At 37.8% G+C, this 27,399-nt stretch overlaps 1 pseudogene; it reads right to left on the bottom strand.

Moving 5' to 3' along the window:
* Positions 1 to 26,740, bottom strand: LOC148195104 (uncharacterized; annotated as a pseudogene).
* Between the last annotated feature and the right edge of the window lie 659 nt (positions 26,741 to 27,399).

Below are 27,399 nucleotides of genomic sequence, written 5' to 3'. Positions count from 1 at the left end.
CTACCTCTCTTCTTTGAAGACATCTACAACAACTCTTTCTTCTCGGTCTTGGAGCACCACTACACCTTCATCCACATCAATGATGGCTTTGGCCGTTTTCATAAATGGTCTTCCGAGAATAATGGGTATCTTTTCACTCTCCATCTCCATCACCACAAAGTCCACCAAGAACTCTAGTTTGCCTACACAAACTATAACATCCTCTGTTATACCATAGGTATTCTTTGAGGATCCATTTGCCATTACTAAATTAATATTTATAGCCGTCACATCAAGATCACCAATCTGCTCAAGTAAAGAATAAGGCATCAAGTTAACACTTGATCCTAAATCAAGTAAAGCCTTCTTTATCCTTTTCTTCCCTATTTTGCATGGAATGGAGAAACCTCCTGGATCTTTTGCTTTTGGAGGGAATTGCTTCTTTTTAACAGCTTTATACTCCTTTGTCTCATTATCTCTACGTCTTTTCTTTGTAGAGACTTCTTCCTCAGGCTTTGTATAAACTGCAATGTGCTGTAATATCTCCTTCAAAGGTACATCATTATCCACCATCTTGAATATTTCTGTAAAATCAAATTGTTTCTCATGATCTGTTGGAAAACGAAGAATATCTTCACTTTTTATCTCTCTTATCTCTTCTTTCTCTTTTCTCTCTTCTTTTTCTTTTTCTCTCTTTTCTCTCTCTTCTTTTTCTTTCTCTCTTTCTAACTCAACTGTTTCAACATTTGCACTCTCCAACACCTTACATTCTTCCCTAGGGTTAACCTTAGTATTAGCCCCAAAATTTTTGTCAGGCTTTTCTTCCAACTGCTTAGTAATCTGACCCATTTGAATCTCCAAGTTCTTAATAGCAGCTTCAGTGCTCTTTTGAGTGGATTCAGTTTTCTGTATGAATTGCTGAAGAGTTTCTTCCATCCTTATTGATCTTTCATTAAGTATAGACATTTGTTGCCATAAGGTAGGTTGTTGATGTTGCTTGTTAAATTGTCCAGCTTGCCCACTTTGTCCTTGACCAATGCTTGGGTGTGGTTTCCACCCTTGATTGAAATTCCCCTGACGGTATGGAAATTGATTGGCCATGAAGTTAACATCCTCTAAAGCTTATGCTAGAAAGGCGCACTGACGATTGATATGGTCACCCCCACATAATTCACACAATTGTGGTTGAACCTGTGCAACAGTGATGAGTCAAAATTTTCTCAATTTCACTTAGTTTATTGTACAGGATTTAATCAGGGAATTGTGCTTAAATGTCCGATATTTTCCCGTTTTCACCAATTGTGCTTAATTTGATCGGAAATTCAAATTTTAATTAATTTGAATTATTTGAGCTAATTATTTGCATTATTAATTATAGGGAAATTATTGGATAATAATTTGGGACATTTGGAAAAACATTCACACAGTTTGCTTAGAAGAACCTGCACTGCATTTATTTATTCTGTGTGTTGATAAATATTTTTCTTGAATTTGTAATAGCTAAGGTCCATTGGAAAATTAATTTTGGAAGAGGGGCCCACATTGAAGCACACGGTCCAGAGAAATGGTGAGCTGCCACGTGAAATGAGAGAGGGCCCATGAGAAGGGATTTTTGGACAGTAGCACATTGATAACAGTTGAAAAACTGTTATTTTCATGCTTAAAGTTGATACTAAAAGCAACCTTTAGACTTAGAAACTAGCTTGAAATCATGCCTTTTGTTTATATTTTCAGAAATAAGAGAGCTGGACAGGTTTATGCTTGATTTAAGTGTTCTTGTGCAGGTTTTGAGGTGAATTTGGTGAAAGAAGTGAAGAATAAGAGAGAGGACATTAGAAAAGACAAGAAAGAGTGCAAAAAGGAGAAGTCGAAGGCACCGCTCAGCGGCAAACTACCGCTGAGCGGCACTCAAGAGGTGACGTTGGAACCGCTGAGGGGCAAAATGGCCGCTGAGGGGAAGAAAGAAGACGCGCAATCACCGCTGAGCGGTAAATACCGCTGAGCGGCACTTTTTGGGCTTGGACTTTTGTAATCTTTTGTAACTCTAGATTAGTATATAAGGGCTTGCACGTCCTATAGTTAGGATCTTTGGCAGAAACGAGGCAAACACTCTTTCTTTCACCCCTTTGAAGGAGGATCTTGGATGCTCAGGCTACCTCTTCACCTTTATTGGGTTTATTCTTTCATACTTTCATTGTAATTCATCTAGGTTCACCATGAATATGGTGAACTAAACCTTGTATGTTTGTTGGGGAGTCAAAGTAATCTCTTGAAGCTCTCATATATGGATTTGTTGAGTACATCTTTGAATTAAGACATATGCTTTCTTTCATCATTAGTTAGGGTTTTTCCTCTTTGCTCAATGCTTGCATTGTTTAACTCATTCTAATGCATGATTATTGGTTTTGTTGATACGGACACGTACGGGGAAATCTAGATCCGGGGAATTTCTCCCAATATTATACTGACAATATTATATTGGTTGCCTTTAAGCTCCTGCACTCATGAACTAATCATTAGGAATGCTAGGAATTGTATGAACTATTTGATTAGGGAGAAGCCATCTAGAATGGTACATTAGAGAGTGGCATTAACAATGATGATTTGAATGTTGAATTCCTAAAATATATGAGAGTGGATGAGATGAAATTGACCCCCAACAACATATTCATTCATATATTTCCTTGAAAGTGTTTATCTTTTGTCTTTGTCATTGATCAATTCATGCATACATATTTAATTTTCGTCTTTGCATATTAACTTCAATTATTGTGTTCTTAAGTCTTAGCTAATCAACAAATCACATAACTAAACTAGGCCGTGAGTCCTTTGGGAGAACGATACTTGGTCTTACCAAGTTTATTACTTGAAACGATTCGGTCATACTTGCCGATTGTGAAACAAGTTTGTGACATCATATTTTGGTGCTTACAAATTTGTCCATCACACATGGATCCGCACGTTCCCTTTCTTTCTCTTTTGGAAAACAGCAAAGCAAAGGGCTGTTGGTGGGCCTCACGTAGCAGAGAAATGTGGTGGCAGGAGATCACGCGTCCAAGTTCAACTCGCTCCAACATTTTCCAGCAGCACCCACGGTCCCATTTGTTTGGCACGGTCCAACAATTTTTTTTTTGGAGATCCAGCTGCCACCTGGGAGAAAAAGCCTTCACGCTGAGAATGGAAGCATTGAAGCACACGGCCCACACTTGGCTGCACGCGTCCAGCAAGAAGGGAAGCTACGTCCAGTAGAAGCAGTTGCGCGTCCAGCAACTTGGCACCACGTAAGAGGGGTTGAGTCCAGCAAAGGTGGGAGTGCACGGGAAGAGAAAAAAAAAAAAGCAGAAACACACCACATGGCCTAGGGCCCCAGCCGCCACGCATTTTTGGCAATTTTTCTCTCGGTTTTTGGTTTGGAGGGAACGTTTTTCTTTGGCTGAAAAACACTGTTGCGAAGGAAGCTTTCATGGAATTTAATTCTTTTGCTTTGACTTGTGCATGAGTTTCGTTCTCAAGTTGCCATTTAATTTCATTTTGGCTCATAGTGCTTCATTATTAAACGGTTTGGTTGAGTGGAAGAAGCTGCAAACAGCGTTGAGAGTTAAATAATGTTACTGCTGGAAGCAAACGGTGCTAGAGGTGCTAGGAGCCAGCCGCTGGAGCAGTGACCGAGAGGGAGATAACGGTGACGGCTGGGAAGCAAGCAGCTCACGGGAATTGGAGGGCTGTCACAGAGAGGAACTGAAATTTTTTTTTACGCGGAGATTGAAAATGGAGAAAAGAAGTATATGGTTGGAATCAAGAGTGGACGGCATTTGGAGTTGGAAATTCTTCTAGGATGGCTGGAAGCACACGGTCTGGATGGGATTGCAGTGCAGGGTTTTTTATTCATTTTTTTAGCATTGCCACATCAATGAAGAAGTGATTATAAGAAGGAGAATGTTGATTGGAAGAATGGTGTGCACGGATGTGGAGCTAAGGAAGCAAGCTGGTTCTTTTATTTTTCCTGGAGTGAAGAGGTGTCATGGCTGGTGTGCACGGTAATAAGAAAAAGATGGGAGTAGGTGGATGTTGAAAGTCCTGGAAGAAAAAGCTCCAAACGGACGCTGTTACGCTGGAAGAGAGCACGGTGATGGAGAAAAGAGAAGGGCTGGAATGAATGGTGTGCACGTGTTGAGCTGGAAGAATGAAACGGGACACGCATGATTTATTTCTTCTGGAGTAGAGAAATGGAACGGCCTGGAAGAAGGAAGCACACGGTCTTGTTTACAGCTGCCATTTAGAAAGCAAAAGTGGAACCTTGATTCAGGATGGAGAGAAGGATTTCAGTCCAGCAGTGTGGTGTCACGTTTGTGAGGTGCTTGCCACGGCTGGTTCACATTGCGTCCAAGAAGAAGAGGTGCTCCATTGGCTTTGATTCACGGTTGGGAAAATGCTCAAGCGGTGAATGTTTTTAATCATTTTGTTGATTAAGGAGAGCACATGAGTCACGTGAAATGGTAGAAAAAAAATTTATCTTTTCTTATTTCTTTTGCCTTAGGATATTTTACATTATATTTGGAATTGCTTGTCATCTTTCTAATTAAGTGTTGCATTTTAATAGCATGAAATTGTGTTGGGATAATTATTTGTTGCTGTGTTCAGTTTAGTGTTTTTACGCACTTGAATACCGTCAATTATATTCGGTTGTGTTCGATTTTCAAATTTTAATTTAGTTCAAATTGCATTCACAAGCCTTTCACAAACCCCCCCACTACGTGTTTGATCTGAGACTGAACCACAAATTGGTCCTTGAGAGACGACCTAGGAGTCACTTCCTAGTCTATACTGCATTCTTTTATGCACAACTTTTGTTGGGAGGTGCGACCCTCTCATCAAACAGTCTTTAACTATTTTGGCAGTTGGGCAAGTGTTTTTGCGAGATTTTCCAATTGTTGAGTTAGTATCTTGTTCTAAGCTAGCAAGGCATCATTGGATTGCAATTGTAGAACTCCTTTTTGTTGAATAGGAGCTCCTCTTTCACTGTTCAGCTCATTATCATTAGTAGCCATGTTTTCAATTATTTTCGTAGCTTCTTTTGGAGTCTTCCATTTGATATTGCCTCCAGCTGAGGCGTCAAGCATCATCTTGGTATGTGAACCAACACCTCCAAGGAAGATTAGGACTACTTCTACTTCGTCAAATCCATGCGTGGGAGTCTTTCTTAATAGGCTTTTGTATTTGTCCCATGCATGACCTAGTGATTCCTCCATGCCTTGCCTGAAAGATGATATCTATTGGTTCCCTTTGTTTACCTTGGATTGTGGGAAGTATTTGTTCAAAAACTGTCACCAGAGCTTCCCACTCTGTAAAGCTCCCTTCTGGAAAAGAATTCAACCAAAGCTTAGCGTTGCCTCCTAATGAGAATGGAAACAGGCTAAGTTTGATTGCTTCATCAGGCACCCCATTTATCTTCACTGTATTGCAAATCTCATTAAAAGTTGTGAGGTGCTGATATAGGCTTTCGTGAGACAACCCATTAAATTGGTTACTCTTAACATGTTGGATTAATGTCGGTTTCACCTCCATATTAGTTGCATTGACCCTCGGTCTTGCTATGCTATTGAAATGCTGAGGCCCAACTACATTAGTGTAATCTGCAAGAGTCCGTCTGACATTATTATTCTCCATCTCCTCAGTGCTATGGTAAGAACCTTGTGGTGGTGAAGGTTGTAAGAGATCTTTCGGAGGAGGGAAAAGTTCTCTAGATGTACCGATTCTTCTCCTCCGTCTACTCTCGTCTAAGCTTTCAAGAAGAGGTTCCGAGGTTTTCTTGCTTCTAGTTCGAATTGCTTCCTGCATACACAAGAAAACAAGTCCCTAGAAAAATTTGTTAGCAAAAAAAGATAGAAAGATATAAAATAAGAGATAAGAAGATAAAATAAAAACAGAAAACAGAAAAAATCAAAACAGAAAAATAAAATAAAATAAAATAATAACAGAAAAAAAAACAAAATATAAAATAAAATAAAATAAAATAAAAACCGAAAAATAAAAACAGAAATTCAAATTTCAAAATCCAAAATTCAAGTCAAAGATAATCAATAATCACACAAATAAACTAGTTAAACCACGAGTCCCCGACAACGGCGCCAAATACTTGATGACAAATTTATGAACACCGAAAAATGGCGCCAAAAACTTGTTTAACCCTCGGCAAGTGTGACCGAATCATATCAAGTAATAAACTCGGTAAGACCAAGTATCGTTCTCCCAAAGGACTCATCGCCTAGTTAGTTATATGATTTCTTGATTATTTAAGACTTGTGAACAAATTCTTGAGGTTTCAAATACAAAAGACAATAAGTAAACATGTATGCATGAGTTTTGATCAATGGAAAAGAGGAACACAAACACTTGAACGAATTAGATGGATGAGTATGTTGTTGGGGTAATCAATTTCATCTTATCCACTCTCATATACTTTAGGAATTCATCATTCTTTTCATCAATGTTAATGTCACTCTCTAAATCACCTTGCAACCAACTCTCATATCCCTATGTCTAGGCAATATGCTATTGGGAGAATTTCCCCAGATCTAGATTTTCCCGTATGTTCCCAAATCGACAAAATAAATAATCATGACATCGAATGAGTTAAACAATGCATGCTTTGAGCAAAGAGGAGAAACCCTAACTATTAATGAAAGGAAGCATGTATCTAAAAAAAGATGTTTAAACACAAATCCATATATGAGAGCTTCAAAAGATTACATTGATTCCCCAACAACAAGAAAAGTTTAGTTCACCATATTCATGGTGAAACTAGATGAAATACAATGAAAGAGTGAAAGAGATAGAAAAACCCTAGAAAGAGAAGAGGAGAGTCGTCACCATCTCCAATTCTACCCCCAAGGGGTGAAAAGTATGTTTTGTGTCTTCTCCAGCCAAAGATACAAACCCTAGGACGTCCTAAAGCTTATATACTATTCGAAATATTACAGAAAAGTGGGCCTAAGCCCAAAAGACCACCGCTCAGTGGTACTAATGCATAGTTAATTCTCCCCTCTGCTGCACTTTCACCCCTCAGCGGAGCCAACGAGTGTTCCTGAGTGCCGCTCAGCGGTAAACTGGCGTTGAGCGATACTTGTGGCTTCTCTTTTGTACTTTTTTTAGTTATTTTCTGATGTCATCTCTATCCTTCTTCATTTCTTTCATCAAATTCATCTTAAAACCTGCATAAAACACTGAAATCAAGCATAAACATGTCCAACTCTCTTATTTCTAAAAATATGAACAAAAGTATGATTTCAAGCTAGTTTCTGAGTGTTAAAGGTTGCTTTTAGTATCAATTTTAAGCATGAAAATAATAGTTGAAAAACTGTTATCACTCTCCCAACCTCAACCCTCTCATCATCGCCATCAGCGGCTCACCAGCGTTAGCAAAGACACCCTTATCGTGCGCCTCCGTAAGGCCCGTCGTAGCCTCCACTTTGTCGTCACTGCCGCATCGCGCCCTCGCCGCCCCACCAAAGTCGACGATAAGGACTACCTCTTCGTCTTGAAGGAGGAGTTTCTCGGGATGGTGGAGCGGGAGGAGTTTCTCTAGTACGCCCTCGTTCTTAGGGTCGATATTTAGGGCGCCGCCATGTGAAAGAGGAGATGAAACTTTTGAAAGAATTTTGATTATGTTGTGGTGAATGCGAAGTGGAAGCTGGAGAATGCAGTGAAGTTGATGAAGTCTATTATTGATGCCGAAAGCTAGGGTTTTGCACTTAGACTGAGGGCTGAGGGTAAATGAACCAGGAAGAATCTCTCTAAAACGTTTTCTTTTATTGATTTCATAAATTGTTCATTGTGGAAGATTGGTCATTGGTGTTTTTGAGGGAACCACTGTTCCCTTTCTGCAACCTAAATCCTAAAATGCTCATTCTTTCAGAAATTGGTTTGGACTTAAAATAAAAGATCCATTAACATGTCAACATTGATTCCACTATGCAGTTTGTGCTTAGAACTGAATAATAATACAGTATAATCCCAAGTACAAAACATGACTGTCTCCAATTTTTCTCATCAAAATTTCATTGCCTTCTTTGCTGGAATTCGATTTGTACGTTCAATGAGCCACAAATCACGAATTGATTTTAACCTAAAGGTAATGAAGGAGAAGTTGCGATGGAGGCTGCAGTATGGTTCGATATTCAATATGACTGGTTAATGGTAATGAGGGTTACAATGATGGCAAAAGAAGGAGAAGTGTGATGAAGCTTCCAGTTTTGAGTGGGAAGGGGACTGCCACGTGGTAGTCCCTCATTGGCTGAGCTTGCCACACAATGACTAACTGGACAGGTCATTTAGTTTTGGCTAGGGGAGCAACTCTATCGTTAGTGTTTTTAACGTCGTAAGCAGAAAGGATCAACTTGAACTATTTTTTACAAAACATGGGACGTTTATGAATTTTTGAGAAAAGAAGGACCAATTTGAACACATCTAATAAACCGAGGGACCAAAATAGGTATTAAACCTTGGTTAAATGAGCTAACCCGAATCAAATTTAAAAAAAAAACATCGACAGTATACATTGTTCAACGTTCATACATGTATCTTATCATCGAACGATGCACTGAATGAAGTTCATATAGTACAGTGGATAACGATAATAATGCACCGCTGGGCAAGAATCTTTATGGCTCTGCGATAGTAACGTCACATATCGATAAGTTTGACGTTAACCTTACGTCCTTCCCATTATACGTGACGTCAAATATTCTTTTAAATATAAATATTTATTCAAATATTACTCAAAAATTGACGTCCTCTTTGAACTTTGACGTGAACATTACGTCCATTATCTTCCGCATCGATGTGAACTTTACGTCAGTTCTCTCGTACATGCGACGACAAATCTTACAATAAATATAAATATTTATTCAAATATTGGACGTCATTCTCTTTACTAATGGACGTAACCTCACGTCGTTGTACAAAATCGACCTTAGAATTACATCAATTCTCGATCCATTCGATGTCAAATTGTTCTACTAACATCGCGCAGTGATGTTCGACGTAAAATTTACGTTACCTGATATGACATCCGTCTCGAGTTCGTCGTTAAAAGCCAAAAATAACCGACGTAATATGCTATTTCTGTACCAGTGATAATTTAACCCACCCATGATAATGCCAAATTATAGCACTAGCCCTTTCTTAACCTCACACCATGATCATCACATTCTCAACAATTAAATTCTCTCAATCCGAAAGTGTGCTCTCCCTCTCTGCAGCTATTGTTTTCCCCAACCAACCCAGAATGACCAAGGCTCTTCTACCAATAAAATTCTCACGCAAATATTACACACCTATGCATATATATATATATATATATATATATATATATATATATATATATATATATATATATATATATATATATCATTGGAAAACTAAAATGACCATGAAGTTGGACCCACACCTTTTAATGCATATATATAAATCTATATTATATTATTATAATATAAACTTACGTAATCTAACTTTCATTTTTTTTTTATATTGTACGCATAAGTTTATATATAAAAAAATATATAATATAATATAACTTACATAATTCCACCTTCGCCCCCCTCTCTTACCTTTTAGAACTCACGTATAATCCGTCAGACCACACCAACTCTACTTTTTAAGTTCTATCTCTTTGTTTTCTCTTTCCACAATTAATCCCTTACATTTCTTTCCTACCTTCGAGGATCTTATTAAATCCCTCCCTAAACTCTCTTTTCCTCACTTTTGTCATTCACGTCTATACCATCCTGCACACACCTTTCTTCTTCTTTCTTTTATGGGTGGTCCCTCGCTCAAAACACTATGTTGTCTCTAAGACTTAATGGACCTTGAAGACTGGACGAAGCTTGAAAACCGTATGAACATCAATCAAAGCGGGCGGACGTCGGGGACTGGACGAATGTTGAAGCGGACGGATGATTCTTGTAGCGAACAGGTGTCGAAGACTTCTCGGACGTAGCTTGCTCTCCCTCCTTCTCCAAACTAGATTGGGGCATACCTGTTAAATAATCCAAGAAAGAATTTTTCTTTAAAGACAAGATAATAAGAACTTCTAATACTTTGATATGTAATCTTTGAAAATTTTAGAAGTCCAAATTCAATTTTGTCTTGAGTTAATTGTTTTCTTAAAGATAACAATAACTCAAGATTTGAATTGTCATATTTTGAAAATTTTTTTATAGAATATATAATGACAATTGGTTTGAAAGAGAAGTCAATTTTTGAAGAATAAACCATGATTGGAAAAGAAGTAAAGATTTGGAAACCTTCCTTTTAGGTTCCATAGTCTTGGAAAGAATAGAATTTGTCATCAGCAACAATTTCTCCTTTTCTTTCTTCTCTTTTTCTTGCCTTTCTCTCTTTTCTTCTTTTCTCTCTTTTTCTTTTCTTTCTTCTTCTTTTCTTTTCTCTTCTTCTCTTCTTCTCTCTTCTTCTCTTCTTAATTCCTCTCTTCTTCTCTCTTCTCTTTTCTCGTTTTCTTTTTTCTCTCTCTTCTCTTCTTCTTTCCTTTCTTCCTCTTCCTTTCTCTTAATCTCTCTTTCTCTTTTCTTATTCTTGAGCTCTTTAAGTCTTGCTCCAAATTCTAATTCTCTACGAAGAAACGCATGATCATTTAAACGCTCAAGAAATAATTTTCCATCATCAATGCAATCCCTAATTAGTTCCAGGTTTCTTTTAATGCTTGAAGGCATAAACTTTCTTCTCATGCAAGCTTTTAAATCATGCCAATCACGTATGGAGGACTTTCTACCTTTCCTAACATGATATTGTCTTTCATCCCACCACTCACTTGCATGCTCTTCTAACTTAGAGAGATATATGCTAAGGACATAATATTCACTCTCTCCATAAAACCAAGGATTTATTTTATCAATTTCTTTTTCCCAAGCTGGGTATGTTAATGCACCTATGTCTTTACCAAAGGATGGAAGATTCCTAGCTTGTTTAAAAATTTCATCAACATTATCTAACCTAGAAGACCTATATGAACTATAACAAGACATCTTTGTTTTTAAAAGTTTTCTTTGTGTGAAAGGTATACAAGATTCACACTTAGACAAGTCCCAGGTAAGAGAGGTGAGTCATGAAGATTGCTTAAGTACCAAGTCTTACCTTGCCAGAAATGTCTTAGGTTACTACTAGTTACCCTTTAAACAAAAATCACCTTTAAAATCAAAGAACACAACTCACAAACAATCACAAACAATTAAGCACAAATTAAAAGACTAGACTCTCGGACTCTAATGTGATAAGGCTTAGAGTTTAATCCCTTTTAGCCTAAATCACCCCTAAACGTGAAACACAAAGCAAATCAATATTTAAAGTCTACTCTTATGGTGAGGCTTGTTGCTTTGGCTAACAAGACACACTCACCTGTCTAGCTATGCTAAAATTAAGCAAGTAAAGTTGCCAAGAGTTTGAAAGAGCACCAAAGACTCTTCCAAAGCACTTGGACTTTATAAAAGGCCTTTTTAGAAAACAAGCTAAAGCTAACAGTAGGCTAACACAAGCCTATTACAAACAAATTGAAGAAAAACAATTACAAAAAACAACAATCCTAGGCTGCTACGATCTTGGTCCACTTCATTCAACTTTGTTGCTCAACTTTGTTGCTCAACTTTGTTGCTTCTGGAATCAATTGTCTTGAATTTTCCAGGCCAGTTCAATCCTTGATGAGTCGTTATTTCTTGAACTATATTTAGTTTATTGCACTTAAATAAACCAGGGAATTGTGTTTAATTATCTGTTATTTCCCCGTTTTCCGAATTCTGCTTAATTTGGTCGGAAATTTGTAATTGTGCTAATTTGGGTTTTCTAAGCTGATTAAGTGCATTTCTGGTTGCAGGGAAGTTGTGGAAACATCATCTGGAGCATTGGGATATGGAGTGACACACTCAAAGGCTCAACATTTAGTCATTTAGATTCTAATTAAAGTTGTAATTTCGTTTTTTAGAAGCCCTTAATTAGAATTAGGTGTTTTGGACCCTTTTAGGGGCAATTTTGTAAAAAATATCATTTGTAGGACATGTGCCTTTTAGGTTAGGGTTTTTAAGTTTTTGTGTGGACCCTACCCTTATTAAAAAAAGGACACACGGCCCTTGGGCAGCCGCCACTGGCCATTTTGCACTCACTCTCTCGATCTTTGGTTTTGGAGACTTTTGTTTTTGAACTTCTCTTTGGCTTTTGAACGCTGTCACGGTGGATGAATGAGGGAGATATTTTGAATTTTATTTTCATTTTGCAAATGCTGTATTCATGAGAACCATGTTTTCTTTAATTTCTCATTCAAGCAAAAATCACAAGGGGTACGTCCAGTATCGTCCCACCACGGTGACTCATTACTTTTGAAAAGCGCATTCCATTTTGTCCAGCAGCTACCACGTCTTGGATGGAGAGGAAGGCACACGCTGATTCCAGTAGGCTGCACGACGAGCACAGAGATTCAATGAAGGAGTATTTTGTTGTGCACAGTTATTCATAGATAAAGAGTCTCGGTTTTATTCCAGCAAGAGAAATGAGTGTTTCTTTCATTTAGCAAAGTGGTGCACGGTGACGTTCAGCTATGAGGCAGATGCGGAGAATTTCTTTTGGAAGAAGCAGCAATTCATTTTTTTTTTAGAAAAAGAGGCACTGAGTCATTGTAGCAGGAGGCACATGCGGTGCATTCATTTTGGCTTTGAGAGAAACAAATAGTAATTTCATTTGGTTTTGTGCGCGGAAATTAATCTTTGAGGTGCAGCAAGTTCAATTGATCATTTATTTTTCTAGCTATGGTTACGTCCAACGTTGGTGTGGGGTGATTCATTTTTCTTTCCATTTGCTTTGGAGTGCTACATTTACTTTTTGCTATTGAAAAAAGTGTTGATTGATGAAAAAGGAAGCGGTGCACACACATACGGACATTTCATTTTTCTTGTTGAAAATGCAGATTTACTTTGCAATTGGTATATGCACAAGGCTGCCACGTCCGAGCTCCAAGTGTCACGGCCTGAAGGAATTTTGAATGTCAAATCCAAATTTGCTTTTAGATAGTTGTAGATGCTGATTTCATTGAGGGCTTATTTCTTTTTCTTTTCTTTGAGAAACTCACGGTGATGGAGCTGCAATGTGTGCGTGGATGCTGCTGGAATATGCACTTCATTTATTAGTTAAGCTTTGTTTCTTTATTTCCGCTGTATGCATTTTAATTTTTTTAGCTTAAACTTTGTTTCTTTTTCAGACACAATGATATTTTTTTTTATTGCATTCAGCATTGTTTTTATTTTATTTCCGCTGCATTGGGTTTCTAGTGTTAACGCATTGTGTTTTAATTTAAGTAGATGAGTTTTCTTATTTATTTATTGCATTGCACTTAGTTCGCGCACTTTTACATTGAATGTTTTATTTTAGTGTTTTCATTTAATTTAGTGGTAATGTTAACTTTAGTGACCAATCGTTTTAATTATGTATTTACATTTGTGTTTATATTCGTGCTTTAATGTAGTTCATTTGCATTCACAAACTTTTCAAACCCCCCCACTTCGTGTTGACCTAAGATTGAACCAAATTTGGTCCTTGAGAAACGACCTAGGAGTCACTTCCTAGCACTATACTGCATTCTTTTATGCACAACTTTTGTGAGAGGTGCGACCCTCTCATAAAAATGGCGCCGTTGCCAGGGACCAACGATTCGGTCTTAGGTCTTTTGTTGTGTTAGTGTGTGTTGTGTTTTGTCTTGTGTTGTGATGTTCTGTTTTCTGTGTGCGTGTTGCATGTATAAATGTCTTGTGTTTTATTTGTTTCGTAATTTTTAGTATTTTTCTTTTTCCATGTCTACCTATTCTGGTTATGTGAATAGTGCTTATTTTGTGAGTGCCTCTAATTATGATTCTCCTTCTGCATCTAACTCTGAGTACAGTCCTCATGTTTATTCTGCTGATTTTTATGCTTAGAACAATATGGCTCATCCTCAAACTTCTGAGAGCTCTCTTTGGGAGCCGGTTTCACTTAATGAGGATGATGTTCATTGCGTTCTCACCACTGGACTGATACATCTGCTGCCTAAGTTTCATGGTTTTGCAGGAGAATGCCCACATAGACATTTGGAGGAGTTCCAGATCATGTGCTCTTCAATGAAGCCTCCACATGTCCCTCTTGATCACATTTTCTTGGAGGCATTTTCGCATTCATTACAAGGAGCAGCTAAGGATTGGAAAGACTCTCTTCCTCTAAGATCCGTTACGGATTGGGGATATCTTGAGCATCAGTTTCTGAGCAAATTCTCCCCTGTGCAGTATGGTTACAACAACGATCCTGGATGGAATGATCCTAACCTGCGATGGCATAGTACTCCACAACATCATTATCAACAACCACCATTCCAGAGTACTTTTATGTCTCCACCATTCCAACAATACGAGAGTCAGCAGTATGATGCTCCTGCCCAAATAGCTCCTCCGCCTTCTACTTCTGAGCCTACATTGCAGGAGTTGTTGGAGCAAATGACCATGCAGAACCTTCAGTTTCAGCAAGAGAACATAGCACACCTTCAATGTTTGAGCAATCAGATAGGGCAGATGACCACTCAACTCAATCAGGAACAGTCTCAAGATTTAGAGGAATCACCATTTCAGACTGTTCTAATTCCTGATGATGTTAGTGTCATCCACATAGAAGATGGGGGAGCAGAGTTATGAGCTTACTACTACGCCACATATTTTCCCACCTTCAGATCTCCCTACTCTTGCACCTGAGGAGACTAATGAATATTTTGAAGAGCAGGCAGAAATAAGCAGTAATTCTAAACCAGGTAGACCACCTTCATTTTCCCACACTCTACCAATCTTCAAGGAAGTGGAGGTAAACATACCTAATTTTGACTATGTTGTTAATGATTATGCTGTTGATAGGTATGTTACTGATAATCATATTGTTGCTGAGCATGTTTTTAATTCTCCCTCTCTGCATGATGAGAACCAATTTTTGATATCAAATTCATATGTTTATTCTCCATGCACTGAACATGAATTTGAGTCTGTGGTTGATATTGTTTCTGAATTTGAAAGTGATTCATGTTCTGAGAGTATATTTGAGGTTCAGCCTGTTACACTGGGATTGGGTGTTATTGATAACAGTTGAAAAACTGTTATTTTCATGCTTAAAATTGACACAAAAAGCAACCTTTACACTTAGAAACTAGCTTGAAATCATGCTTTTATCCATATTTTCAGAAATAAGAGAGCTGGACAGGTTTATGCTTGATTTCAGTGTTTTTGTGCAGGTTTTAAGGTGAATTTAGTGAAAGAAGTGAAGAAGGAGAGAGAAGGAATCAGAAAAGTCAACCAGAAACCAGAAAAGTCAACCAGTCAACCAGAAAAGTCAACCAGTCAACCAAAACGTCAACTAGTCAACCAGAATACGGAAAAAGTCAACCATACGAGTTTTGGGCCACTTTTCTGCGATTTTATGATCTGTTTGGGCTTGGACCCGTTTTCTATTATTTTTATGTCCTATTTAAAGACCTAGATGTCTTAGGGTTTGGTATCTTTGGCAAAAACAAAGCAAACACTCTCTTCTCCACCCCTTTGAAGGAGGATCTTGGATCCTCAGGCTACCTCTTCACCTTTCTAGGGTTTTATCTTTCATTCTTTCATTATTGTTCATCTAGGTTCACCATGAATATGGTGAACTAAACCTTGTATGTTTGTTGGGGAATCAATGTAATCTTTTGAAGCTCTCATATATGGAATTTGTGCTTGCATCTTAATCTAAGATTTATGCTTTCTTTCATCATTAGTTAGGGTTTTTCCTCTTTGCTTAATGCTTGCTTTGTTTAACTCATTCAATGCATGATTATTGATTTTGTCGATACGGGAACGTACGGGGAAGTCTAGATCCGGGGAATTTCTCCCAATAAGTATATTGGTTGCCTTAAGCTCCTGTGCTAAATAAACTAATTATTAGGAATGCTAGGAATCGTATGAACTCGTAATTAGGGAGAAGCCTTCTTGAAAGGTAATTTAGAGAGTGGCATTAACAATGATGAATTGAATGTTGAATTCCTAAAATATATGAGAGTGGATAAGATGAATTTGATAAACCCCAACAACATATTCATTCATATAATCCATTGAAAGTGTTTGTATTTTGTTTTAGCCATTGATCAACCTCATGCATACATGTTTATTTTCGTCTTTTGCATAGTAAAATCCAATTATTTTGTTCTTAAGTCTTAGCTAATCAACAAATCACATAACTAAACTAGGTCGTGAGTCCTTTGGGAGATTGATACTTGGTCTTACCGAGTTTATTACTTGAAACGATTCGGTCATACTTGCCGATTGTTCAACAAGTTTGGGACATCATATTTTGGTGATCATAAATTTTTCCATCAAGTTTTTGGCACCGTTGCCGGGGACTCTGGTTTAACTGGTTAATTTGTGTGATTATTGATTATCTTTGACTTTAATTTTGAATTTCTGTTTTTATTTTCTGTTTTTATTTTTTCGGTTTTTATTTGATTTGTTTTTATTTTATTTTATTTTATTTTATTTGATTTTATTTTATTATATTTGATTTTATTTTATTTTATTTTATCTTATTTGATTTGATATTATTTTATTTTATTTTATTTGATTAGATTAGATTTTATTTGATTTGATTAGATTAGATTTTATTTTATTTGATTTGATTTGATTAGATTAGATTTTATTTTATTTTATTTTATTTTATATTATTTTATCTTATCCTCTGAATCTTTTATCTTCTGAATCTATATCTTCTCCTATATCTTTTTGTGCTAACCAAATATTCTAGGGTTTTGTGTTCTTGTGTATGCAGGAGGCAATTCGAACTAGGAGCAAGAAAACAACAGAACCTCTTCTTGAAGGTCTAAACGAGAGTAGATGGAGGAGAAGAATTCGAACATCTACAGAACTTTTCCCTCCTCCGGAAACTCTGTTGCAACCATCACCACATGGTTCTGTTCATAGCACAGAAAATATGGAGAACAATAATATCAGAAGAACTCTTGCTGACTACACCAATATAGCTGGACCTCAGCTCTTTAACAGTATAGCTAGACCTAGAGTCAATGCAGCTAATATGGAGGTCAAACCAGCACTAATTCAACTGGTGAAAAGCAACCAATTTAATGGGTTATCTCATGAAAGCCCATATGAGCACCTCACTACCTTCAATGAGATTTGCAACACAGTCAAAATTAATGGGGTGCCAGACGAAGCTATCAAACTTAGCTTGTTTCCTTTCTCATTGGGAGGCAATGCTAAGCTTTGGTTGAATTCTTTCCCAGAAGAAAGTTTCACAGAGTGGGAAGCAGTGGTCACAAAATTTTTAAACAAGTACTTCCCACAATCTAAGGTGACAAAAGGCAAGCAAGAGATTTCTTCATTTAAGCAGGGTATGGAAGAATCACTGGGGCATGCATGGGACAGATACAAAAGCTTGCTAAGAAAAACACCCACGCATGGCTTTGAAGATCAGGAAGTAGCCTTAACTTTCCTTGGAGGGCTTGGTTCACAAACCAAGATGATGCTGGACGCCTCAGCAGGAGGCAATATTAAATGGAAAACTCCAGAGGAAGCAACAGAGATTATAGAAAACATGGCTACTAGTGATAATGAGCTACACAATGAGAGAGGAGCTCCTATGCCAAAAGGAGTCCTCCAATTACAGACACATGATGCCCTGCTAGCTCAAAACAAAATTCTAACTCAACAGCTGGAGACTCTGACCAAAACTCTTGCACAATTACCCAAAGAGTTGAAAACTGCTGCACAGGTACAAACCCAGTTGTGCGAATTGTGTGGAGGCGACCATATCAATGGTCAATGTGCCTTTCCAGTTGAAGCCGTAGAGGATGTAAACTACATGACCAATCAGTACCGTCAAGGAAGCTACAATCAGGGGTGGAAACCTCACCCAAGTATTGGTCAAGGGTAAACTGGGCAAGGTGGTCAATATAATAAGCAGCAGGAGCAACCCACCTTATGGCAACAGTTATCTATGCTTAATGAAAGATCCATGAGGATGGAGGAAACTCTTAGCAATTTCATACAGAAAACTGAGTCTACCCAAAAGAGCATTGAAGCTGCTATCAAAAATTTGGAGACTCAGATGGGGCAGATCACCAAACAGGTGGAAGAAAGGCCAAATAGAAATTTTGGGGCTAATACTGAGGTTAACCCCAGAGAAGAGTGCAAGGTAGTAGAGAGTGTTGATGATGAGAAAGTTGAGTTAGATACAGAAGAGAGAAGTGAAATAGAGAGCAAAAGCACTTTTCCTTTTCCAATCCATCAAGGGAAACAGCTGGACTTCACAGAATTATTCAGAATGGTGGATAATGATGCACCTTGGGAGCAGATTCTACAGCAAATCACAGTTTACACAAAATCTGATGAAAACATCTCTACAAAGAAAAGACGTAAAGATGATGAAGCAAAGGAGTGTATAACTGTTAAAAAAGAGTCATTCCCTCCTAAAGCAACAGACCCAAGCAGTTTTTCTATCCCTTGTACCATAGGGAAGAAAAGGGTGAAGAAAGCTCTTCTTGATTTAGGTTCAAGTGTTAACTTGATACCTCACTCTTTACTGGAGCAAATCGGCAATGTTAATGTGAAACCTGTAAAGGTTAATCTAGTAATGGCCGATGGATCTTCAAAGGAGCCATGTGGGATTGCAGAGGACATTATAGTTTGTGTTGGCAAACTTCAATTCCTGGCAGACTTTGTGGTGATGAAGATGGAGACAGAGAAGATACCTATCATACTTGGAAGACCGTTTATGAAAACGGCCAAAGCTATCATTGATGTAAATGAAGGTATAGTGGTGCTCCAGGACAGGGAGGAGAGAGTGGTTATAGACGTCTTTAAAGATGAGACGCAAACACAGGAGGAAGAAGCTAGTTATAAAGCTGCATTTCAAGATGCACCCATGACTAGCCGAAAAGATGAAAATCTCAAGGTTGCAGGTAACCATTGTTTGTTGTTTCAGGTACACAAGGAAGAAAAGATTGGAAGAGGAGGAGAAATTCCTGGTGACTGGGAGAAAAGAAGACTCCAACTTGGCACACCTGAGGAGTTGGTGGGATGACAACATCAACTATAAAGAAGGAACTTGAGCTTTATTGGGTCAAGCTAATGACGTTAAAAGAGCGCTTGCTGGGAGGCAACCCAGTGATTTAAAAACTTTTAATTTTATTTTGGTTTGTAATTTTTAATCTGTTGAACATGATTTTGTGAATATTTTGTTGAACATAGCATCTACTGAAGGATGCTAAGTGTGTAACACCTACTGATGGGTGTTGGTGAGATTTTAAACACCTACTGATGGGTGTTGGTGGATTTTGGGTCAGGCTCGTGACGTTAAACAAGCGCTACCTGGGAGGCAACCCAATTGATTGATTGTTTTTGTTTGTTTTATTTTAGTTAGGGTTTGCATAAGTATTTTAAGCATTGAATTGCAGGGAACCAGTGAGGGGCATGTCTAGGAGGCACGTAGGATAAGAAAAGAAGGAGAAGATCACATCACGAAAGTGCCGCTGAGCGGCAACTTACCGCTGAGCGGTACTATCGCAGATTGGCTTTGGTTGCCCCTTAGCGGGACCCGAGCCCATTAGGGTATTTTTATACCCTAAGCTGCGTTTTGGTTTCTCTTTTCAGACTCTTCTCTGCACACACACTCCTACATACCTTTTCAATGGTTCTCTACAACTTTTCCCTCATCCCTTTTTAGAAAATCTCCCTTCCACTCACTTGCTCACTAGTTTTCCATCTAAGTTTGGGGTTGGGAGAAAGCATCATTGAAGGGACTTATTTCTTCATTGTGGTTTACTAATGCTTAACAATGTATCTTTTGGTTTTGTGAATTATGTTTGATGCAGGGATGGCCTCCTCATCGGGCAAAAAGAATCAAGACTATAAGATCCAAGAAGAGGAAGATACAGAGGACATCTCAGATTGATGAGGAGCTAAGATAGCATTTACGGATGAATGCTATCATATGCTTATGCTTTTGTTGGTTTAAGTTTTCTAAACTTATTTATTTTTCGTTTTAGATTAGGGTTTGATGTACTCTATTGGAAACCTGGTTTCTTGTGATGGTTTGCTATTAACTATGATTGTGTGATAAGTAATGCTGAATGATGCTTATTGATTGATTGATGTTGAGATAGATGTGCACATAAAATGCTTATACAGGTGATTCACAAGCTTTGTGAACAAATGCAGGATATCATGATTGTGATTGTGAAATTAAGCAGGATGTGTATGTCAAATGTGAATGAGCTTATATGTGAGGTTTTGAGCTCCAGAGTTTTTGGTATGATTGAATGCTATTACTTTGAAAGCGTGAATGACTTTGCCCAGGTTTTCTATGATTGAATCAATTGCTTGTTTTGCATCATGTGATCAAGGCCGTTTGTTGGAACCCTTTTTATTGGCCAAATTCATAAAGTTAGCCCACTAAAAGAGAACACTTTGTGTTCTATCCTTTGAACCCTTAGCCTTGAACATACACTAAAAACCCTTGATTGAAAATCTTTACCTTGAGTTAAGTAGAAGATCTTGTGTGGTATTGTTAAATGTTCAAGTTTGGGGTTGTTGGGAAAACATGAAAAAGGAAAAGCATTGAGCTAAGAGCTAAAAAGTAAGAATATGCAAAGAAAAAAAAAGAAAAAGAAAAGAAAAGAAAAAGAAGCAAAGCTCAATGCAAATGCAAAGGCAAGTTGGGAAGAATAAGAATAATTGTGTTGTTATGATTCTCTTAACTCAAGGATTTTGTGATCCAGAAAAACCAATTTTCTTGTTAGCCCAGCCACATTATAAGCCATTGAAAAGTCCTTGTGATGATGCATGCTTGTGAATGTTTTTGATTGTGGTAAAATGAAAGGCAAAGTTGATTCATGTAACATTGTGATAGTGGAGTGAATGAGTGAAACACTTTACCTCTTATACACTTGTGTGTTGAGTGAAACACTTTACCTAGTGAGGAAATATTCCATAAGCACATGAACATCCATGCTTAATTGATTGATCATTCATGAAAAATAGCATTTGTTGGAATTTAAATGACTTTGTGAACACTAAAGCATGTGCACAACTTGATTTAACTCTTGGTCATAAGTTTGAGTGAAGTTGTTACTTATCTTGAAAAAGAGGATTTTTGAATGAGTGAACCATCATATGAATTGGTTGAAGATTGAGTTACATCTTGTTTGCTTGAGGACAAGCAAAGTTCTAAGTTTGGGGTTGTGATAACAGTTGAAAAACTGTTATTTTCATGCTTAAAATTGACACAAAAAGCAACCTTTACACTTAGAAACTAGCTTGAAATCATGCTTTTATCCATATTTTCAGAAATAAGAGAGCTGGACAGGTTTATGCTTGATTTCAGTGTTTTTGTGCAGGTTTTAAGGTGAATTTAGTGAAAGAAGTGAAGAAGGAGAGAGATGGAATCAGAAAAGTCAACCAGTCAACCAGAAAAGTCAACCAGTCAACCAAAAAGTCAACAAGTCAACCAGAATACGAAAAAAGTCAACCATACGAGTTTTGGGCCAGTTTTCTGCGATTTTATGATCTGTTTGGGCTTGGACCGATTTTCTATTATTTTTATGTCCTATTTAAAGACCTAGATGTCTTAGGGTTTGGTATCTTTGGCAGAAACAAAGCAAACACTCTCTCTTCCACCCCTTGGGGTAGATTGGGAGATGGTGACAACTCTCCTCTTCTCTTTCATTATTGTTCATCTAGGTTCACCATGAATATGGTGAACTAAACCTTGTATGTTTGTTGGGGAATCAATGTAATCTTTTGAAGCTCTCATATATGGAATTTGTGCTTGCATCTTAATCTAAGATTTATGGTTTCTTTCATCATTAGTTGGGGTTTTTCCTGTTTGCTTAAAGCTTGCTTTGTTTAACTCATTCAATGCATGATTATTGATTTTGTCGATACAGGAACGTACGGGGAAGTCTAGATCCGGGGAATTTCTCCCAATAAGTATATTGGTTGCCTTAAGCTCCTGTGCTAAATAAACTAATTATTAGGAATGCTAGGAATCGTATGAACTCGTAATTGGGGAGAAGCCTTCTTGAAAGGTAATTTAGAGAGTGGCATTAACAATGATGAATTGAATGTTGAATTCCTAAAATATATGAGAGTGGATAAGATGAATTTGATAAACCCCAACAACATATTCATTCATATAATACATTGAAAGTGTTTGTATTTTGTTTTAGCCATTGATTAACCTCATGCATACATGTTTATTTTCGTCTTTTGCATAGTAAAATCCAATTATTTTGTTCTTAAGTCTTAGCTAATCAACAAATCACATAACTAAACTAGGCCGTGAGTCCTTTGGGAGAACGATACTTGGTCTTACCGAGTTTATTACTTGAAACGATTCGGTCATACTTGCCGATTGTTCAAGAAGTTTGTGACATCATATTTTGGTGATGATAAATTTGTCCATCAGTTATACCCCTGCATGTAATTTTTGTAGAGCCACAGTGCACTAACCATGTTGCAGGAGGTACACACGAATTTAATCAACAAACACCCACTATTGAAGACAAAGGTGCTCAATCCTACAAAAGTAAATGCATAGAGCTGCAATCAAAATTTCCTTAGCTAGAACAAATTTCACAATGAAAACACATAACAGTAAGAACTTCCCTTTTTTTCTCTGGCCTTCACGTGTGTACTTGTTGTTCCTGGCATCTAATAGAATTGCTTTTGCTCTCAAATTGCAAGACGCTGCACTAGCTATATATATTTCTCATCAGCTGAAATCTGCACAGACAATTCATTCCAAAATCAATAGATCACAAATTGCAAGCAACTACAACCCATAACAAGAGCAGTTCAATCACAACAAAAGTAAGTGAAGGTAGAAGAAACTCCCTTCAAAACTGCACATCAAGATACAAATGCTACTTGTCTCACGGATTTAGCTCACAATTTACAATCTGCTACACTACAAGCAGTATGGCTTTTCCCAAACTATTTAAAAGACTGCTTCTAACTGTGTGTAATTCCAACTAAACTCCCAACACATCAACTCTGCACACTAAAAATTCATACCAAATTCCAGCAAGGTACAAATGGGAAATGGATATTAAACCAGATTAATTAAGAAACATTAAAGATAATGCAATTGGCTTAGACTTAATTCTCTAGCAGCACAAAATATAACTGTTTAAGACTTCCCAAACACAATGACTATGATTCAGCAAACAGTTTATAAGCCAAAATGAATGCAATGTCAGTTTAAGCAAAACACAACTACTCTAGGTTGATCACTCAAACTCCTTTTCCCTGCACAATGACAATCACAAACAGTTAGATTAACAATGAATTCTCTATTTCAAAGTGCCAAGGAATTAGGCCAAAGTAGCCTCACTAAACTCACTACACTCAGGCTTCTCTTTTGAAATTTAAAGCACTCAAAATGGAAAGGTTTGGAAAGGAGATTCTCCCTTGGCAGTTCAAAGCTGGAGAATCTTTCAGACCACCACCACCTAAGATGCTACCAAGCACACAAACCTTCTTTCAAATTCCAAAAATCCAAAGTGTACAGCTTCTCATTTCTGAAAAGGCTAGGCTAAGCAAAGTAATGGACAATACAGGACAACCACCAACAATATAAGCACCAGATAATGAAACTAACTCAAAATCAACTCTAGACCAGATTAATAAAACAACAAAAGCTCAATTATGAACAACAGATCAGAGTTTACACTTACACTGAGACAAAACCAGAACATTCAACAATGACAAGCAAGAAACAAAGCTTTTGATCAAAGTAAGCACAACAAATAGAACCTAAGGAATAAAACTAGAATAGATTTTAAAAACAATAAAAAGGACTTAAGTTGAACCAATTATGATTGAAGAAAGTTATATCTGATTTGATTTTGGCAGAGATAGTTTACTGAAACAGTGAACAATATTGTGAATTGCACCAGTTCTCTTTGCTTTTTTTTTCACAATTTGATAGCCAAATCTGAGTTGGATAACACTTTAGAACTTGCTATTTTCAGTCACAGTTCAGAACAGATTACCTAATCAGTTTTTCAACTTAATCAGATTGTTGCCAAAGGAAAGTGAACATGGTTCAACTCAAAGAAGAAAAAAAATAATCCAAAGGAAAACAAGAAGTTAATCACTCTCAGCCACAGTTATAGTTTTCAAATACCACTGGTTTAGGCTTCCATCAGTGACCAAAAATTTATTCTCAATTGCAGAATTGATAGCAAAGTGAAAACCGTGAATGCACACTATGGATCACAAACTCAGAAGTTCAAACTAAGTTCAATCACTGTTGTAAACAGTTTTAATGCAATTCTGCAGATTCATATACCTCAATAGATGCCAAAGAAACAAAGACAATACTGGAAAAAAAATTGACTCAGAACTTGGCAAAGATTTTAAAACCAAGTATGAATGACTCACAGACTCTTCAAAGCAACTTCCAATTTCGGTGTAATTGGTGAAAAACAGTGTTGATGTTAGTCAATTGCACCCGAGCTCACAATTGAAATTCATCACTCATTTGGTGTGCAATGACATTCACATTCAAACACATTTCAGATCATGAATCGCACAATTAGCCCATGATACATCAACCAATGTTGCCATAGAAATCTGTCATCGAACTCATTCAATTGAATGTCACGGCTCTTGATGATTGACAAGATTCAACCAAGGCAGATATCAAATCAAATTATGAATTGGAAATTTGAAAGGTTAAACTCAGATTAAAAATGACAAAATAAAACAAAGCACAAGACTAAAACATGACAGAAATGGATTTAGAAATTAAAAACTCAAATAAAGTGAAATCACCGAATAAAATGAAAATAAAACTCAAAGTAATGACTCAAACACATAACGACACAAACATGTACAGAACAAGTCAACTTGGAAACATAAACACAGGAACTTCACTGAATGAAGATGCACGATACACTAATAGAGAAGATACGCAACAACTCTAATCAGAATAACAAATCAAGACAATAGAGAGATGTAATGAACAACGCATAAGTGAAGGAAACTCAGAATAGCGAAACAACACAAGACATTAAAGGAATCATAAAACAACGCGGAGAATGAACAAAAATAAACACGACTCAGAATCAAATGAACGAAACATGACTCAAACAAGACCGAATCAAGAAAACAAAACTCAAACAACGAAGGAAACAGAAACATGATACTTACCTTTGACGCGTGGACGACCAACGCTCTAATGACCACTTGATGGACGAACGCCCGCGAAGATGACGATAGAAGCTGTGCGAGCACGATTCGAACTCCTTGAAGCTTCCTCGACGAAGAAAGACGCAGCAGAATGATGAAAATGATGACGAGAACATGAGATCGAAGATTGACTCGAAGGAAAACTAAAATCGAGCTCTAATCGGACCAAACACCCTAAACTGACCGATGGAACCCTAGAAAAGGGGAAAAACTTAAACGGCACCGATTAATCGGTGGAAACAAATGATTGAACGTTGGAAAAGAAGTATGAACGGAAGAAATAAGGTTTGATCGGTGGAAAATGTGGAAAATATTGTTTAAATCGGTTAAATCGAAGGAAACCTAAGGAAGAGGTGTTTTAGGCTTAGAAACTTGAAAAATAGAGAGGAAGTAGAGATCTGGAGATGAGATTATTGAAGCTAGGGTTTGTAGCGAGATTACCTTAAGGTGCAAGTTGGGGTTGAAACGAGAAATGGAATTTTGCGAGGCTGTGATAAGCAGGGGACGCGAAGGAGTGTGATTCTGTGAATAGAAATGTGATGCGCAAATGAAGAATCCTCTCTCTGATGCGCAAGAGATTAATTGAAAATGAAGGAGGTGGCAATGAAAGGAAGGTGTGGCGAGGCTTTGCGCGAGAGAAAGGAGGACGCGTGGCTAAGGAGCGCTGACGCCACTAAGCTGAAGCGGATGGTGTGTGATGAGAGAGAAGCACGGTGGAATGGAAAATGAAAGTGAGAGAGGTGCTTGGAAGGTGGGTAGAGGGAGTCTTTGGACTCTCTAGCCTATGACTTTCAAGAGAGAATAGTTTCTGATTCAGAAAACTCAATTCTCATTAATCTCAAAAGTCCATGATACAGTTGTCAACACCCAATTTCGTCTGGTTAGCTAAATAATATAGGTCTTTCTTTTTCATTGTATCTTATTTTATTTTATGTTTTTTTATAATTTTAATTCTGTTTTTATTATTATTTTATTTCGTGGTTTTTATTATTATTTTATTTTGTGTTTTTTTTTTATTATTTCATTTGATTTTCAGTATTTTAAAAAAAGAAAAAAAAAAGAAAAAAAAAGAAGCAGGACATGTTCCTTTTTGGCTCTCCACTACCCTGACCCGTAACCACCTTTCTTCAGAAATCCTCCCCTGAATGAGGCACACTTTTCACGCGTGAAGGCACTCTGCAGGGGACATAGCAAAAAGGAACCTACCATTTTCATCCATTTCCTTTTCATTTTCATCTCCAACACCTTATACCACGGCCTAACCTCAAACAGCCTCCATCCCAGCCACCATCAACTTCTTCTCTCGCCATCCACTATACGACCAACGCCTACCATCTTCCACCACTCGGCTCATCACTCCTGACACACTTCCATCACAATACCTTCTTCTTCATCACCTTCATCTCAAACACCATCTCCAACATCATCAACACGTCCACGGCCAAACACCCATCCTCCATACTCACACTCACAGCCCATATCCATCACATCATCCTTATTACCTCACGGCCCATCATTTTGATCTTTTTCTTCTTCATTTTCATCACTCACGGCTACTAGAAATTCCCCAACCATGGCCTAATTTCAAACTCCTCTCTACCCTTCCCCATACTCTGTCAACACCGAAAGAACCCCTTATCACCTCCAATCCCATTATCATCATCAACCCTGACTTCTAATACCAAAATCCCCCAAATACCTTTTTCCTGCAAAGAAAAGAGAATCAATCCAAGCACTCAATCAATACACAGAGCAGAATAGACCCATATGCGCACAACACACAATAATCGTTCCCAATCCAGTAGACAAAATATCAGACAATACTGAACCAATCAATAATTGATAAAAAAGGATGGGAAGGAGGAATGATGTCGCGACGGCTTGCGGTGGTTGGCCTCACTGAGGGTGGCGTCGAGGGGCGAGAGTCTCTCTCTCGCACGCGAAGAGGCGGAGAAGAGAAGGAGTTGGCGGAGCGGAGCTTGGGCCGACGCGGGTTCTGGCGGTGCGCGTGATTACTGGCGACGCCACGAAGGAGGTTCACGGTGGTCTGATCGAAGAAGCGGCGGCCCGTGTGTTTGACCTGGCGGAGACGAACCCCTCCCTGGGTTGCCGGTGTCGG

This window comes from Vigna umbellata, chromosome 7 (genome assembly GCF_029865625.1).
Source record: "Vigna umbellata cultivar VRB3 chromosome 7, Vumbellata_1.0, whole genome shotgun sequence".
NCBI lineage: Eukaryota > Viridiplantae > Streptophyta > Magnoliopsida > Fabales > Fabaceae > Vigna > Vigna umbellata.
Note: the sequence above shows the minus strand (reverse complement) of the source record. Positions and strands in the feature narration are given on the sequence as shown.